Below are 18,576 nucleotides of genomic sequence, written 5' to 3' on the forward strand. Positions count from 1 at the left end.
CGTCGTTAATTATCATCGAGAAGCAAGATGTTGTTAAATATCTTAAATTATATAAGTAACTATGTCTAAACCGCCAAAAGGTTGAATCTATCTACTTAACTAATTATGTAGTTATTTTTGAGAACGTATATAATCCAATAATGGTAAACATTTTAATTGATATATTTTGTATTGAAATGGTGAAAACTTGTAAACAGTTCAGATCGACTGCTGCTTTCGTTATGCCGACGACTTCTAATTGAATCATAAATATATTGACACTCATGATCGAAAAAAAAATATATTAATAATCAATCTTTGCACTATACGATAAAATTTTAATGAGAGAAATACTTGTTTCCCATAATATTTCGAAGGGTAACATATCCATATACTTACGCCTCAAAATCTAGAATATTAACAAAATTAATCGCGTATATACTCCGCAGGAAGTATAAAATATAGAAATTTTTAAGAAAAAAAAATCACCTGAAATCGATCTGTGAGCCATTTTGATAGATTTTCTTATATATAACGTAGTGAATAGAAATCTTGGGACAAAAAAACTATGGCAATGAGTAGGACTCGAATTTAAAAGCAAATGCTTCTTTTTTAATATATGAGATAGAGCTCTAATTTTTAAATATAAATTCGTTTCACGTATTTTTGTTTCCAAATAAGCCAATTTATTTTTAGTTTTTTAGCTTTTTTTTATGTAAATGCTTTTTTGCTTTTTTATTGATTTTTCATATATTCCAACTGTGGAATTTTTATATGTTTATTATACTATAGTAATAAAAAAAAAAAAAAAATTAATTAATAACAAATGTAAAAACCCGGAGTACGGACTAAAGGTTGTATTGGATTATTATTGTTTTCGGTGTGATCGTCAAATTTATTAAACGTATTGATTATCGATCTGCAGATAGTTAGATCGTTGAAAAAATGTATAAATATTGTCTTAGATGCAGAAAAAAAGTTAAATGAAGCTAATACAGACATTAAAACTATAATTTCGGGTAAACTAAACGTGTTCTTTTGAAAAACAAAGACTAAAAACAATTACTAGACATTAATAATATACTGGTGGCATTTAATCAAACAAAATTAATTGTCATAGATTAGATTTAAACGAAACCTCTTGCATGAAAGTGTTTACCGATAACTTCAGTGGATGTAAAGCATTCGTTTTCTACGTATAAAATATTCTGTCAGATATTAGTGATAGTTACACTAGTGCAAATCTTAAATAATACATGGTAGTTAATTATTTTTTTTAATTTTATTAATTTTTTTTATTTAGTTTTATTAGTATTTCATGTTAATTTGTGATCATATATTTTATTTTTATTTTTATTTTTGTTTTTTAAATAAATATGCTTCATTTTTGCTTTTTGAAGACAATTTTTTGTTTTTTTTTTTTTTTTTTAAATAACATAAAAATTATTATGCTTTAAAATTCGAGCCCTAGCTATGAGTATTGTGAGATTCATATGCAATATATAATTTCGATTACCATATTACACATAAATGGTATTATTCGATCAAAATATTGTGTTTGAATAAGACTTAACTAAAATTACAAATCTTCCTATTAAATTTTTACTGAACAAAATGCATTTACATATTATTATATTTATATATTTTAATAATAACGATTATTCAATAGACATCATTATCATATTGTAGATCTTATACTTATAAAACCACAATTTATAAACACAATTAGAAAACTGATGAATATAAAATGTATACAACGAGTATGAAAACTTTTTAAATTCTTCACATCGTGTAATTGTTTAATTTTTGTTGATTACATCATATTCTATCTAAATCTACTTCAATAAAAAATTGTATTCAAACATCGTATTTGAAAATGAGTAATAAATGAAAATAAAAGTGTATACATTAATTTGAGTGTACATTTCATTGAATTGTATCATAAAATTATTGAAATTCAACTTATTCACAATGTGTATATATATACACGTTATATAATAAGCGCAGGATAGTTAGTAAAAAGTTATTATTTAGTCATAAAAAGTTCTATTTTTAAATTATTCGTTAATATACTGTTATAATTTCAATCAATCGTTTATTCTTTTTTCCCTACGTGTCATATACATTATCATGAAATAAGTACGAATTTATTCACATAAAAGTATCAGCTACAAGGTATTAAATTTTGTTATATCGTCTATAGATGTATTATTACTATTTATGAAACTATAATCAACTACTCGTATTTAGTTACTCATTACAGTTATTATAGTAAAATTCGTGTCACCGAATATAACAAATAAGTAACATGTTAGGTTATTAAAATATAGTGTAATGATATTATTATACAGCGCGTACGGTATAACTTGAGCCCCTGCAGTTTTGAAGTGAAATCGCGTAAATAGTCTTAGTATGCGTGGACGTTATGCTGGAAAAACGTTTGCACGGCACGCGAGACTTATATACCGGTAAACTTTTATTAGGAAACACAACAGAGAAAAGATGAAAAAATGTCTTTCATAAAAATAGTCCGGCAACCGGAAAACGTTTCGATGGCAGCGACGGCGAGTTGGCATAGGATGCTTAGGTTTTCATGCACACGTAAAAAAAATCCTTCCCGGATGAGTGGGTAGTCACCACACTTACGATCAACAAGTGTGATTATAATGCACACCACATATGTATTGTATAATTCTTGAAACTCTCTCTGGTTTAAATTTTTTCACACTGTTTTCTAATCTTACTTATTGTGCAGTACGCACCGTCATATAAGTACTTTAAGTTAACTATCATAATAAATCCCCGAATTACAACACGTAAGGACGTGGGAAAATAAACAGATTATTGGATTAGAATTATTAAAAATGTTTTAAGGCTCATTATTGACACTCCTGTCGCAGTTGACTGTTGATCACTAATTTTGCCTTAGTCTACTACATTTTTAATTATAGTCTTACTTATAAACGTTTATTTTTAAACATATTTATACAACCGTCAAATTTATATACAAAACAAGTCACGCTGCTATTTAATCTATTTTCTTATAAATAATATTATTATTATTATTAACTAGACAATATCTATCGATCTTAGATTTAAAAAAAATGTATCAATAACAATTTATTGACATATGAGTTACCGAACCTTAAAATATATTTATAACTAATAACTATATATATAAATACTGACTATGAATACAGTGATCTTGTATTTTTAATATTTATTTGCATTTGTAACAGTATGTTTGTACAGCGAGTACTGATTATAATAGTAAAATAAAAAAATTTTCAATTTTGAACGAACAACGATATTTTTGATAATCCCACCACCGGCATAGGTCTGCATTACAAAAGTAATCCGTACTGCTATTATTTGTCTACGGTTGACAACAATACAATTATACAATTTATTATTTTTCAACAACAGATAATGCAGTGCGCTTTCTTTCGGAATTCTTCATTACTATCGTTTATGTTTCCAAATGGTTCTGTACACTACAAAATTCAAATAAATTAAACGAAACGCATAGTTGATGTCTCCGCCCATTATTACATCATAGTACAATATGTTATACTTAATAAATAAAAAATAAAAAATAAATAATAATTCATAATTACCCTTAATGTTTACTGCAACACTTAGTACACGTTATGTGTATATTGAACATACTCACTCGTACGCTATACCGGGTGTAATGTTTTCGTATCGTAATTTCCACGCTTTTCGACTCGACCGATTATAATTTTTATTAGACGTGTGCGGGCTGCGGCAACGACAACTACGGTTAACGTGGTAGACCGCATACATTGTCGTGTTTATAATATTATTATTAAACGTGTATGCATATGTTTGTTTAGGACCGCGACGCCTCTTTACATATTCAGAAGAATCGGCGCTGACGATATAATTTATGTGTACTTTATGCGTCGACAAATTATTATAATAATACAAAGTAACAAAAAAAAAAAAAAAAGTCACAGCCGAAGTGTAGTAAGTTTCGGATGACGATCAGTACTTTGTTAATGCTTCAAGTTCTCCTGTAAATCACCACGACCAAAACCGTATTCTGCAATCAGCGATTAAAAACATCGATTGTTCTTTTGTATTCTTGTTTTTACGGTACAACTTGAAACATTTTATATACGCAAATTAAATTATACCTATCTATAATAAATGTATAAATAGACTAGTTAATTACCCGACTTCGCACGGAACATTCTTAGCCGTGACACAGGTTTTAATGGATTATTACTTTACACTATTTAAAGCAAGTTTGATGTAACTGTTGTTGGTTATAAAACAAATAAAACGAAAATTCAAATGAATCAGAATATTAATTTTGGTGATACGCTAAATTACCGTATTTTCTGGTTCCAATATTTTTTATGATCCCTTCTTATTGCATGTATTGAATATTGGAGGGACCATCATATCAAATTTCGAGTTCATATAGTTTTGAGATGTAACGATGATCAATGAATAAGTAATACCTGACGTTGTCCGCTGAGAAAGTTTTAAGTGTTCAATTCTTTTTGGCTGTTACCGTTGAACCTATGTATACTTTTTTAAGTATAAATCACCCGAAATAACGATTGAAATATTAATTTGTTATGTATTATAATAAGTAAATATTAAATATAGCCATGTCTATCACGCCTTGCTGTACCGTTTACTATATTTAAGCATATACTAATATCCTTACAATAATGTTCAATTTATTTTGGATTATTATTTTTTTGTTTATTCATTTTATTGAGAAAAGTCTGACAATTCAAGGTTTTAAATAAATGCTATTTATTAAAGTGTACTTGGATTAGACAATATTTTTTGTTTTTCCTTTTGTGGTGCGTACACAAATAAATCAGGTTTTCTGACGCGTGAACAGGCCACACACAGTTATCCTTGTGAGAAGCATGAATTTTCAAAATTCAGTCCAAACACTTGTTTTAATTGTTCTTGTAATTTTTTAAAGATCATTGCAAAAGGGAGTCGCACTGAAAACTGCAAAAATTAGAATTCCAATGGCTTATCTGTTGGAGTATGTATACAATGTTCCGTTTAAAATTATGGCTTCGATTATGTTGTTATACAGTTTAATAATTTACATAACTTTTAATTGGTGATTTTTAAAATCAACATATTAAACAAATCAAATATTTCCTAGGTAACAACCCTTAAATATGCGATTTTTGAAGAATCTTTTCTTATTACTCAGTGAAAGACTTCCAAATTTCAGGTGTGTACGTTGAATAATTTTTGAGATTCAACGATCAGTAAGTTAGTGGTATTTGAATTTTGTATTTGTACTGTATATATAATATAATATGACTATTGATGTACGTTGAGATTATTTTTATCGATAAACTTCTTGGAACAATTATTCTTATCTTCATGACGCCGACGGACAAAAAGGATAGGTTGCGGGTAGCTGGAAAGCCGCAGGCTGCCGTGCAGCATAATACGTATTAGTGGTGAATAATTATAATTGTTAATTACTCCACTAAAACGCAACATTTTTGAAAATCCTTTCTTATTGCACGGTGAAAATATGAGAAGAACCTCTATTCCAAATTTCAAGTCCGTACGTTGCGTAGTTTTTGAGATATAGCGATCAGTGAGTGAGTGGTATTTAGATTTTATATCTATAGATTTCAACGAGATAAAATAAACTGGGTTTGTGAATTTTGATTCCAATACTTGATGGCTTTTTAATATATTTTTATTTTTGTAGAATGTCAAACATGATGCCATCTTAACTAAAAATTTGTTTTCATAGAATATAATAATCTAAATAGCTAATTTTTGATATTTTAAAATGCCTATTGGTTTTATTTTTCATAAGTCATAAATCGTTCTATAATATATTTTTACATAATTCAAGATGATATTTCTAGTTTTTAATTTTCTAATGAAATTGTTATCCACATGTTTGTAATTTTTTTAACATACTCGTGAAGATTTTATGAACACCACAGTCGAAAGAGTATTTGTGTCTTAAAAGTCTAGTATTTTACAATGTACTTATCATACTTAGGGTTTTATAAAAACCATATTATAAATAAAACTCTATCTTTCTATATATATATATATTTTTTTTTCTATGTATTTTTGTAGAAACACGAATCGGAGCGCATATCATTTTAATGAAATATTGTCGTTATGAGCCCAAAACGATAAATGGTTATACTAAAGTTACAATCGGAAATAATATCAAGTCACAATTATAATAAATATAATTATATTATATACATGAGAATAAAATAATAAGTGGTTTGCGAAAGAAAATGTTTTTCGTCACCCACCACGGCAACTATCGCTGACATCTAATCGATCCACCACTGTGCCATTTACGGTAAATTATATTCGCAATAAAAAAAAAAAAAAAAAAAAAAAAAAAAATAACGAAAAAAAGACACTTTTCACGCATACAATCTAGCACAGGCCATATGTTAGCAATTTAAATATATATATATATTATAAGTATGTATAATATACTACTATAAAATAGTATAATCCGTATTAATCATCCATGCTGTTGAATAAGTAGGTATATTATTATTTGCGTACCTAGTAGTATATTTTCATTAAACAATATATACATATAAGGGATGGCTTAGTGCTTTAATCGTCGTGAAGCAAGGAATCGGAAGGAGTCTCGTATTGCTATATTGGTTATTTATCAAGGGCCAAATGAGTTTACGGAGCGGTCGGGAACAATATTTCGAAATGATTTTCCGGAATAAAGCCATGGGTAGTAGGTGAATTTGTTAAAAAAAAACTGCCGAAAACAGCGATCTTATTTATTTGAAATACCTTTGAAATTGGTGAAAATAATAATTGATTCTTAAACGGTTATTTTATTTATTTATTTTTTTTTTATTGAAAAAACGTTAGCAAGAAATATTACATTTCAATCATTATGGGATGAGCTAAAAAATTGAAACAGGAAAAAAAATACAAATTATATTTTTTAAAGCCCAGATAGTTAATAATTTTTATATTTTTAAGTCAGTTAAAAGGATGTGTTTTATTCATGTGCTATTATTTTAAAATAAGAACTCTGCGTAGGAAATTTTGAAAAAAAAAAATAATAATAATACAATAACAGTAAGTTCTTGTATAAGTCATATATACATGGATCATAGCTGATAATCCTCTGGTAATTTTATAAAGTATTTAAAACGAACATTCATATTTCAACAACTTTTTTTTTTTTTGTACTTGATAGATTAATTTACTAGAAAATTAATCATGAAAAAAACCTTTAACTGTTACAATTAGAAAAATAATTTAATCTAATTAATTTTATAAATAAATTTGATGATTCATTTCATTCGACCATTTAATTTTCCATTGAATTAAGTTTCAAATGGTTTTAATCGTAGTAAAATACGTGTTGAGGTTAAAAAAGTTTTATATTCTTCTTTATGAAATATTTCACGAATAAAACAGTATATCATGTTATTTGTTTTTTGTGTATAACATATAATTAATAATATTTTAGATAAATAAAGGGAAAAAATAATATTATAATTCACAAGATATCATGTACTTAAATAAATGTTTCCATTGACTAATAGACTATGCAACATATGAATATAGTATTATATTCCAGTGTTTACCTATGTTTTCACAAATATTGATTGAACCTTTGTAGCTTGATGGAAGCTAAAAGTATAGGTGACTCTTTTAACGAAGAACTCACTTGCACATGAACATTTTACGTACTAAATGCAATATAAGTATTTCCTCGAAAAGCATTTTTTTTTAACTATTTTCTTTTATCCTACACCGAAGAATACATTATATTTTCATACCCAAATTTTTAGCATTTTTTTAGATATCCGGTCTCTTAGTCGTATATGTATAATGCATTAGTATACGACAGTACATTCGAGGATTATCATTAAACAATTTTTTATCTTAAACGACGATCAATGGGATGCAGTGGGATTATAATAATATACTGGCACGTATTAGGCGAAACAGTCTAGTCTATAGCTTGTATTAAAATTTACATGATAATCACGTGTAAGTTATGTTGATAATTACTGTTTAACGTAATAACAATTGTTTCGTCGGGACAACCGTTTTATGGATTAGTGACTAAAGGATTTTCGTGCAGTTAACGGGCACGGGGCATATTTCGTGAAACGCTGGTCCAGGAAGTTTGAAAACGTTAGTATACACACATACGCGTGCACATATTATAAACGTTTCCAAACTTTCTAGTCTTTCGTAAGCGGCCCGTATGTGCTTGTATCAGTTTTCATAATACGCACGCGTAGGTTTTGTTTGCGGAAGGAAACGCGCGTGCATTACGGCGATTGTTACCATGTTCTCACGGGATCCGTGTAATGCCATGCCGTTCTAAGGATTACGATTCGTTGTCGTCATTGTTCCAGCGCTAAAATACTCCGCGGCGACACACGAAAGCGTGACATTACGATTAGAGCTCCGAGTCCATGCGCCGTGTACGCGTGCGTTTCGTTCTCTGCGCACATACGAGTCGCACGTATACATGCGTAGTGTCGTCGTCGTAATATCAAAAAAAAAAACCACCTACGATGAACCGTCCCCCCTGATAGTTGTCGTTTATGCTTACGCAATCCCTATTGCCGCAGCTTTGGGGTGGTTCGATATTTTCAAACGCTGTCCCGTTCAAGCCCCTTGAAAATCCGGGGCATCTCGTTCCCTTGTCGGTGTATTCTATACGCACATTTATGTTGTACATACGCACGTAAAGTGGAAACAGATTACATAATATTACATACTTTGAGTGTTGAAAATGTAAGATTACAAACATATCATTACATAATAAAATGTAAGAAAGTGTAAGATGTTACAGAATAACAAATACATTACAGTTATGTTAAATATGTATATACGAGTATATGCGACGCGTATTAACCGTAATATTGCCTTTACTGTATTGTAAATTCGATTTTGCTAGTAACATTTCATAATTTTAAATTGCATCACGTACAACATAGATATTAAAATATAAACAGTGATAATAATACTTTGTATACCAATTATATATTTTTTATACGTATTTACATAATTATTTTGAAATCATATTGACAGTTTGGAAATTCTATGTTTATATTAAACTTAGAAGTTTCAACGAAACAATTATCAAAAACATAACTGCCACTATGACATTACTTAGTGTTTGTTTCGGCCAGTTCCGGGTAGAGGGAGAGAGATTTTAAATATTTTAGTTCTGTAAAGACTATCAGCTAAATTTTTACTAGTTAACAAATAGCATGAACGCATTTTTACTTATTAGGTTGTGTACAATACTATATTATAACTTCTTAAGATCCGGGTGAACATGACAATTAATGTATTTATAAATGTCACTTGGCTTCATATTTTATTTTATAATTATTATAATTATTTTCACTTTTATTATTATTGTTATTATTGTTGTTGAAAAATACATCGTTTCAGAGTCGCTACTCACACGTCTAGTGTAGATTCGAGCACACTCGATTTATAAAAAATTCACCTAGCAATCATACACGTGGTGTCGACGATGTAACGCAAGCGGCGTTAAAATCCTAATTACGTGACGTGCAAAAACAAAAATTCAAGCGTAGCACGTTCATGGGTAAAATTCCCTATCATCACCAACTTCGTAGGTCTCATCATCATACAATTTATCATCATGAATTTCCATCCCGTGCAAATTAATTGTGAAATCCTAAAAAAACGTGTTCATCATAAAATAAAAAAAAAACTTAATTATAATTTTTTCTCATTTCGACTTCCTATTTTTTAGTTTTTCTTTATAAGATTTAGTCTTGACATTTTATAAAAGAAGAATAACTTAAATTTATTCAATGGTATATTTCTATACAAACGATAAACATTTCCCGGACTAATCACTTTATCGTATTGGTTTTTCATTGGCGATTCTCACTCTTCCGTAATATTTAATATTGTATTAATTCAATATAATATCTGCACCGAGTGGTTTTCTATTAATTATAATTTTACTCTGTTCGATTGTGACTGAACGAAGAAAGCCACTACTGCAGGGTAAAACCGATGCAAAGAAGAAAAATGCGTACTCTACTGACACGATTTCAGCGCAAACGCTTAAACCATAAATAATTTGTATACATCGCTTTCATTAAACTGATATTAGTTTTAACGCCAACGCAGTAGACTACACCATTATACGAGATAATTGAGTCATATTTTTTAGGTATTTTCCACACTTATAAATAGAAAATAAACTAGCAAAAAAATAAAAATCTTGTTATAACTTAGCAGTAACCGTAAGGACAATAAACATACTTGAGAATATTTTGGAAGAATGTGGTGGTAGTGAAATACTTGTAAAGGCCGTACTGGATTAAACTAAAGTAGAGGGTTCATGCTCATTTTCCGTATACTATTATTATCAGGATTATTTCGTCCTCGCAAAATTACGTATAACAAAATTAATATGACTGTCAATATGTATTCTATGTCAACATATGTTAATTTTGAATTTCATATAATAATATTAAATTTCAAGCGTACAGCAGATTTCTTTTAATTAGAAAAAATTAAAGTTAAGTAATATAATTTAATGATTTCCATTATAATTTTTCTACTTTTTGACAAACACGGTCAGCGTTTTAAAATCTAAATTCATTTATGAACATTCATCGTTGGCCACGAAGTTAATCATCATTATAATAACAGGGACGAAAAAATTACGAATGCAAATTGGAAGGGTATAACGAAGTCTTAATAAAATAAAAAATATATTTATTATACGTAAATGTACCTTTTTTAAAATATTTATTCAGCTAAAAAGGAAAAAGTAATAGTAGTTTAAAAAGCTCGTATTAATTTTAATAATCAATGTAATTCTTATTTAAGTTTTGAACAAATATCAAAAAAAAAAAAAAAGATTCATTTTATTATGCTCAACAATTATGAAAAATAAATGCTGGTGAAATTTACATCCAGCAGATGCTAGTTTTATACATTAATCAGTTATTAAGAAAACTGAGATGTATATTATTAATTTGTCAGCTAAAGGATTATTTTGTTTTCAACAATCGGTATACCGAATATAATTGTTTTATGATTGAAAAATTATTTGAATCTAGAGTTTGTAGGTAGGTACTCACATAAATTTAAAAGTTTTTCAATTACGAATATTGGAGAAAAAAACATGTCTAATGGAATAAACTGACAGACTTCAGAAAGTGATTTTTAATTTAATACTTTATGAAATGTCCGTTGCAGGTATAGTGTTTTGTTTTGGATATGTTATGTTTCTCTTGTGTACATAAGTTCAAGAATGCAGGAAAAAAAAACTAAAATGTTTACTGATAAATTTCGTATTCGAATATTGTAGTCTCATAAAACGTTCCACGTACATTTGTATAACGTTGTATGGTACATGGTATACGTAAGTTTAATCGGATCAACATACACATGTAAGTCAAACTGTTTCTTGAGAAAATAGACAAGAAAAAATTTGCATTAGAGTAACGGTCTTAATAATATTGTGTTAATAAAATACGAATTAATTACAATTATCGATAATCTTATATTAAGATAAATCTAAGGATATCCATAATATGAAAGTTGGACTATTAGGAAAAAAAAAAGAAAAATTAATGTGAAATTTATAGAAACGTTAATTATTCACTTCTGAAGTGTATTATGAACGACATTTTAACATAAATTTAACAATTGAAACATTTATTTAAAGTTTAAAACTTATAATAATGGTTCTGAATTGTTTCGAAAAAACCGTTTCGTACTAATGCTTATCAATATGCAGAGCAAACAGTGCCGAAACTACTATTAATTCAATTAAATTTCGATTTAATTTTTTACTAGTTCCATAAATTCTTCGTATAACCAAACAACAGGAATGTACAGTGAAAAATAGTTTTAATTTAAATCGTTTGATACTACACAGATAGGTATAAAGTTCATCTGAAACTAATATCAATGAAAACAATATAGTATTATTATCATATTTCGAAGATAAATCGAATAAATATTATTGATGAGTGCTGCTCTCTGGAATCACGCTGTGTCCTAACTGAATCCGTGCGTTGCGACGTTGTCGCCCTCAACGCAACGCAATGTGTGTTGGAAAAATTGACGTCGATGAATTCATTCACGTGTAAAAAGTTGTGAACTTATAAAAATTACAATACAGTCGAAAAGGTGCTGTTAACCACTAAACAATGTTACTATCCGAAAGTTTAGATGTTAAACTTTTTTTTTTTTTTTAATAAAAATCTTAAACATAATCCAGTATAGCTGTTCGTAATATGTAATACGTGATTCGAAATGTCCGAACTACTCGAGGCAAGGTTGGATAATATTATTATTGTGCACGACATCTGTGATTGGCATGGAAATTGACACTAGGCAACAAGTGTACGATTATAATTTGTGTACAATTACTGTTATCGCAATAAATACACGACCACACCGCGTCCAGTGAGAAAACGCAACTGGACGCGACCAAAACCTGTTAATTTTTACGCATTCCCACCACTTTACTAGCCTGAACGACTCGCTTGAAGACCACTATTGATAGCGTTAACACCGGTCGCCACGTGATGGGGGAATTTAACATGCGAAAAGTAGTTGCGTTCTCTCACTGGACGGTCAATATATCATGTTTCATCTCGTATGAACGCACGTAAAATTATTAATGTAATAATAATATAAATAATAATAAATAATAAATTATAATAATTATAAATGTACCTATTTTATTGTGTACAGACATTCCCCGTCCTTTGCGTTCGCGTATTTTTGCCATAAAGCAATTTTCGACGCGCGTTCCTGCGTGTTTTCATGTTTATACGTAAATAAATATATAATACCTAATAATAGTTTTGAGTGGAATATGTTTATCAATGAGCCTCATTGTAATAACGCTCCACTATCGTATTTGACAATAAAGTCGTAATTCTATGCGACATATTATTATTACAGTTATAGGCCAGCTGTGTATACACGACATCGACATAGTTCGTACAGTCCAATCAATTTTTATCAGTATATTGTTTCAAACATCTCATCCAAACACGATATTCAATCAATGTTCATCTAGAACAATATATTCAATTAATGGAACGACAATTCTAAAATGTCGGTCAAAAATACGGCTTATATATATATCGAAATCGTATGGATATCTACGTGTATTGTTTTAACACAGTACATAATACGAGTATATCATTATTATTATCTTAATCATAATTAATCATCCTGTGATTTATAATCATAAATACAAATAGCTTAAAAAGTTATTTTTTTTGTCTTTTTTGATTTATCATGATTTTCATACTTAAATAATTTATCTTTGAATATTTTACTATTGAATTTTTCGTCCTTGGATATTCTGACCGAATACCGTGCAGTGGTGAGTGCAAAGACGTATTCCTTCGATATCAGCGAGTGAAATTGGTGGTCGATTATGTAGTGAGCGATAAAGAATGATTAGTTAGGATGGTAAAAATATTTTTTTTTGTGTTCATTTGAACTAACATGAAGTGCTCGGGCGAGACGTTGTTAAAATTTAAGGTTAAAAAAAAAACAGAAAAAAAGTAGCCAAAGGCATTAACTTTTTGGGGGGAAAAAAAAACGCAAATACGTATGACGTTCTCAAACTGTTTTTTTCTTTCTTAAACTTTTGACACATTTCAAGTTAATCTCACAACGAGTATATAATATGAAGTATTAATATGAATACCAATCGTTTTTTATCTTTTAAATTTAAATTGTAAATAATGTCTAGATTTTTTATTTTTTCTTATATTTTATTTATATATTTGGTCTTATGTACAGAACTAGATATGTATACATTAGGGTGGTCCTTATTTATGAACTTCATTAATGTTATGTCATGGGCTCGAAATTTTGTTTGGTATATTGACAAGATAATTTTGGTAAAATTTGAATTTGATAAGTCAACCCCTTCACGTGCCTCAAAGGGGTTAAAGTTGTATGCTAAGGTGGTGAATTATACATTTTCACCTGTAATGTCTTAAATTCTAAATTTAGACCATATATGTATAGGACTATTTTTATAGTAATGAATATTTACTACAAAAAAGGTATCTTGTAAATTTTTTGTAAAATTAATACTTTTTCGTAAAATTAAGAAAAACCAGTCAAAGTCAATATTTTTGGAAAATGGTTCGTTTTTTAGTTATTTATCTGTATTTCCTTAGATTTTATAGCTACACAAAAATTGTAAATTAGCAATATTTTTCCACACAATATTATCCATCCAACACTTTTATATTTAAAAATGTTATGGTTTCCCTTTTTTAAAGTCATCATTATTTAATGCAGTTTTATTAAACACGAATCACACTAAACATATACCTAATTATATAATTTTGATAATAATAAAATATGTGTAGAAAAACTTAAAAATCACTTTCCGAGAGATGACTATAAGGAGTTTATACAGCTAGTTTTAATATTTTTAGGAGGGATACCTCCAAATGGTATACGATTTCGTCAGCCAGGTGCTTATCACTTAGCTCGATGGATGTCAAAAGCTATATACTGTCTTAAAATTTTAATGTTTTGTGATCAATTTCAAATTTCAACAAAAGAAAAAAAGTCACGGAAGATATATGTAGTTTTATAGTTGAATGTTATATTCAAGTGTGGATTTCGGCTCCAGATATTATTACCGCTCCTATAAATGATATTATGTTTTTTAAAAAAGTTATTGAATTATAACAATAATAAATTGGGAGAAGTTGCTTTAAAAAAATTCATAAACCACTTGTGGTATTTGAATGAAGAATGTGCTGTGTTTTCATTATTTGATGACCGAGTTGACTACAATACTAAACATCGAATGGCAAATAAAATTTTGCAAGGATACGAAGAAAATATAAACGAAGAAGAAAATGAAGGTTCAAATAAAAAAATTAATGTATAATTTGACGATGTATCAAATTTTGTTAATCAAGATCTTCCATTTGCCCTGCTTAATAATAAATCATGGAAATTATTTCAACGATTTAAAATATCTTTTAACTTTTTACGAGAAGATCCAAGCACATGGAAAGCCTTGGATGAGTATATACAAGCTAAAGAAATATTATCTGCACTAAAAGTCGTTAACGATACAGCTGAACGTGGGATAAAATTGATGGAGGAATATAATGAAAAATTCACTAAAAATGAAGATCAAAAACAATTTATTTTACAAGTATGAAATATTTATATAATCTTGTGATATTTTGCCTTTATCAAATAATATAAATACATGTAACTTTTTTAGGTTGTTCAAGAATATCGCCAACAATATCCAGGGTTTAGCCGTGAGATTTTAAAGAAAACTTATGCCTATTAATAATACATCATTAATATTATTTTTTAATATTTAATGAATAAACTTAAAATTAAATTTGATTAATATATTGTGTAACATGAATACAATATTTAAAAAATTAACATATTTTAATAAATAAAAAGTTGTAAAAACCATATTTTTAAGGTTTTTCTTGATTATTTACAAAAGGGTTAATGTACCAAAAAAAAATGAAAAATTCTTATTTATAGATAATATTGTGTGGAATAATACTGCTAATTTACAATTTTTGTGTAGCTATAAAATTTAAGGAAATACAGATAAATAACTAAAAAACGAACCATTTTCCAAAAATATTGACTTTGACTGGTTTTTCTTAATTTTACAAAAAATTTACAAGATACCTTTTTTGTAGTAAATATTTATTAATATAAAAATAGTCCTATACATATATGGTCTAAATTTAGAATTTAAGACATTACAGGTGAAAATGTATAATTCACCCCCTTAGCATACAACTTTAACCCCTTTGAGGCACGTGAAGGGGTTGACTTATCAAATTCAAATTTTACCAAAATTATCTTGTCAATATACCAAACAAAATTTCGAGCCCACGAGTATAAATTTTTCAATTTTTTTTTTAACCTCTATAACTAAGGACCATCCTAGTATACATATAAATATATATCTTGTTCTATAATTAAGACCGCGGCCCTTTGATATAAAAAATTAATTAATTAAATTAATTGATTATGCCCATACTCTGAATGCAAAGTTTTGACAATGGTCTCTAGCTGGAGTCATAATAAATCGAAATTTTTTTAATTTTTCGTGGTAATAAATTGCGTAATGATTAACAGACAGATAATTACCGTAACTGCATTAACGTATTATTTATATAGTATGAGTAGCAGGGAAATTCTTCATAAGTGGTATATCTTGTGTATATCTATCCCGCAGAAACGTTCGCTTTTAATTTTATAACCAAACCTAAACATGTGTTCTGTTCCGTTTTACTATGCATAATATAATATTGTACTATTTTTATTAGCTTAAATTTATTCGCTTCGCTATTTCCTCATTCGTCAAATGATTTAATTATTTTTTTCAAATTTATACATATATTAAAAAAAAAACATGTTAAAAATATTAAGACTCATATCATAAAAGTTACTATTTAATATACATTATTGTTAATGAATTATTAAAAATAATTTAAATATTACATTATAATGTTTGGATTAAGTATTCCATCGTTAAATCACAAAGGTTCAATGACAGTAAGCCGAATCGTTATCAAACGGCTCCATCTCTAATAAGTGTTTTACGTCATCAAGTGAGCTTGATTTATCAAGTGTCTGATAAATAGGTTTTTTGATTAATTACACATAAAATATGGCTTCTCTGAGCTATTACTTAACACCAACTAATTTATTGTAGTTTATAATTGACTTAATTTAGCAACGAATGAAAAAAAAAAACTAAAATAATTTATTTAATTTGATTTCTAATGATATATTTAAAAAAATTTTCTTGAGCTCTATTAACCGAGTGAATATACTAAGAATAATTACGGCATGGAGATCATACATTAATGTAATCACTTATCCTTGGGTTAAATTCTTGAGATTCTAAGCCAAGCAAGTTTTTTTTTATATCATTGATACTATAGGTAAATAATTGTTTGTTTATGGGTAAAAATACAATTGTATTTCTCTTGTTATCGCTTATTAAAGAGTTTACGTGAATATAATATTTGGCTATTGCACAATGGTTGGTCGACGTTTTTTTTTCTCATTTTTATTCGTTTCGTATTCTCGTTATGTGTGCATCCCAATGCTTGAACAATTTTATTGTGTATATATTTGCCCATATTTAATCATTATTTAGGTTGCTATATTGTATTTCGATATAGTCGTAAAAAGAGTTTTTGAAAAGTTTGATTTTTTTTCCGAATCAATTTCCATTTTTTTCTATACCAGGCAGATGAACGCAAAAAGTATCCTTTTGATATAACTATAATTTTAAAACAGTTTTTAGAGTAAATTCAAGCATTATTCTGCTGTATTTTCAATTTCACTTGCATTACATCAAACGCAAACACACGCACAGCGCACGCGTGACACGTTTCGAAGACTGTCACTGTGGCAGTGGTTGACGAGATATTAAATAGATCGGGATGGAGTATTATGTTCAAAAGAATTAAGTACCTATTTATATTTTCCCTCCGAATCGTGTAGACGTTGTGCGCAAATTTATGATGAAAGTTTTCATGGATTCGGTAATACTGAAAAACAAAACAAATTTTGGAGAATGAACGGACAAGGTGTTTATCGTCGTCAAAATGTTGTTGATAGTATTTTGGACAACATTTGTGAACGACAACTATAGAAATAGGGTAACAAAAAAGAATTAATAAGTACACATAACTTACTATGCGATATGTATAAAAGTGGAATTCCGAAAAAAAAAAAGCATTTTGATTTTATATCATTTATTTTTAACGTTTTTTGTCACGGTTTGTTCTTTTTTTTTTTTTTAACTAGAAAAAACAAACACGTACTTCGCAAACGTGGATTTTATTACCTTCAGGATAAGATTTGGCAACAGACAAATAATTACAGTAGGAGTTTCAACGTCAAAAAATTATGAACAAAAAAGTAAGCATAACTGGTTAGAAATCGTGACGAAGAAATGCGGTACTTACATTAAATAATAAGGGGAAACTGTTTTGGTTTAACAAACCATAAGGCTGTGTGAGACGACCATTCCACCGGTAACCTAACTGCACGCTGTAGTCGAGTTTAAAAATGCATTTTCATACAATTATCGCACGAACGGCACGCACCTGAAGAGCCTGTCGTTAGACGCGATTTATTTCGGCTTTCCCCTCGTCAATGTCCGCGGTGCGCGCCGACGTTGTGTCCTACTGGGTGCACGCTATTTATTGTTATTACGGCGCGGTATCGCGTACGGTGCAGCTATCTAGAGGTGTGCACGGCATAAAGTAGTCGCGTGCACGCGACTGCCGCCCACGGTAATTTCCCTCGGGAACCTTTTGTCACTAGCTTTACAATCCCTCACCTCGTCCTCCTCGACCACCAATCTATGTCTTAGTACCTTTGTCCCACTGCCGACGACCCTTCTGACATTTCTCCCGACCACTCGTCGTCGTACCAAACACCGCAATAATACACTCGCCGTGCACACACACACACACACACACACACATACATATTCTACATATCGGCCACTGAGAAATTCCACAGATTCATCCC

At 28.9% G+C, this 18,576-nt stretch overlaps 1 protein-coding gene and 1 pseudogene across 2 annotated transcripts in view; both read left to right on the forward strand.

Moving 5' to 3' along the window:
- Window positions 1–18,576, forward strand: part of LOC112688654 (limbic system-associated membrane protein-like) — a 532,509-nt gene that overhangs the window by 312,857 nt on the left and 201,076 nt on the right. The window lies entirely within an intron of this gene.
- Window positions 14,629–15,373, forward strand: LOC112688655 (annotated as a pseudogene).

Source organism: Sipha flava, unplaced genomic scaffold (assembly GCF_003268045.1).
Source record: "Sipha flava isolate LNK unplaced genomic scaffold, YSA_version1 3_pilon_pilon, whole genome shotgun sequence".
In the NCBI taxonomy this organism is placed as follows: domain Eukaryota; kingdom Metazoa; phylum Arthropoda; class Insecta; order Hemiptera; family Aphididae; genus Sipha; species Sipha flava.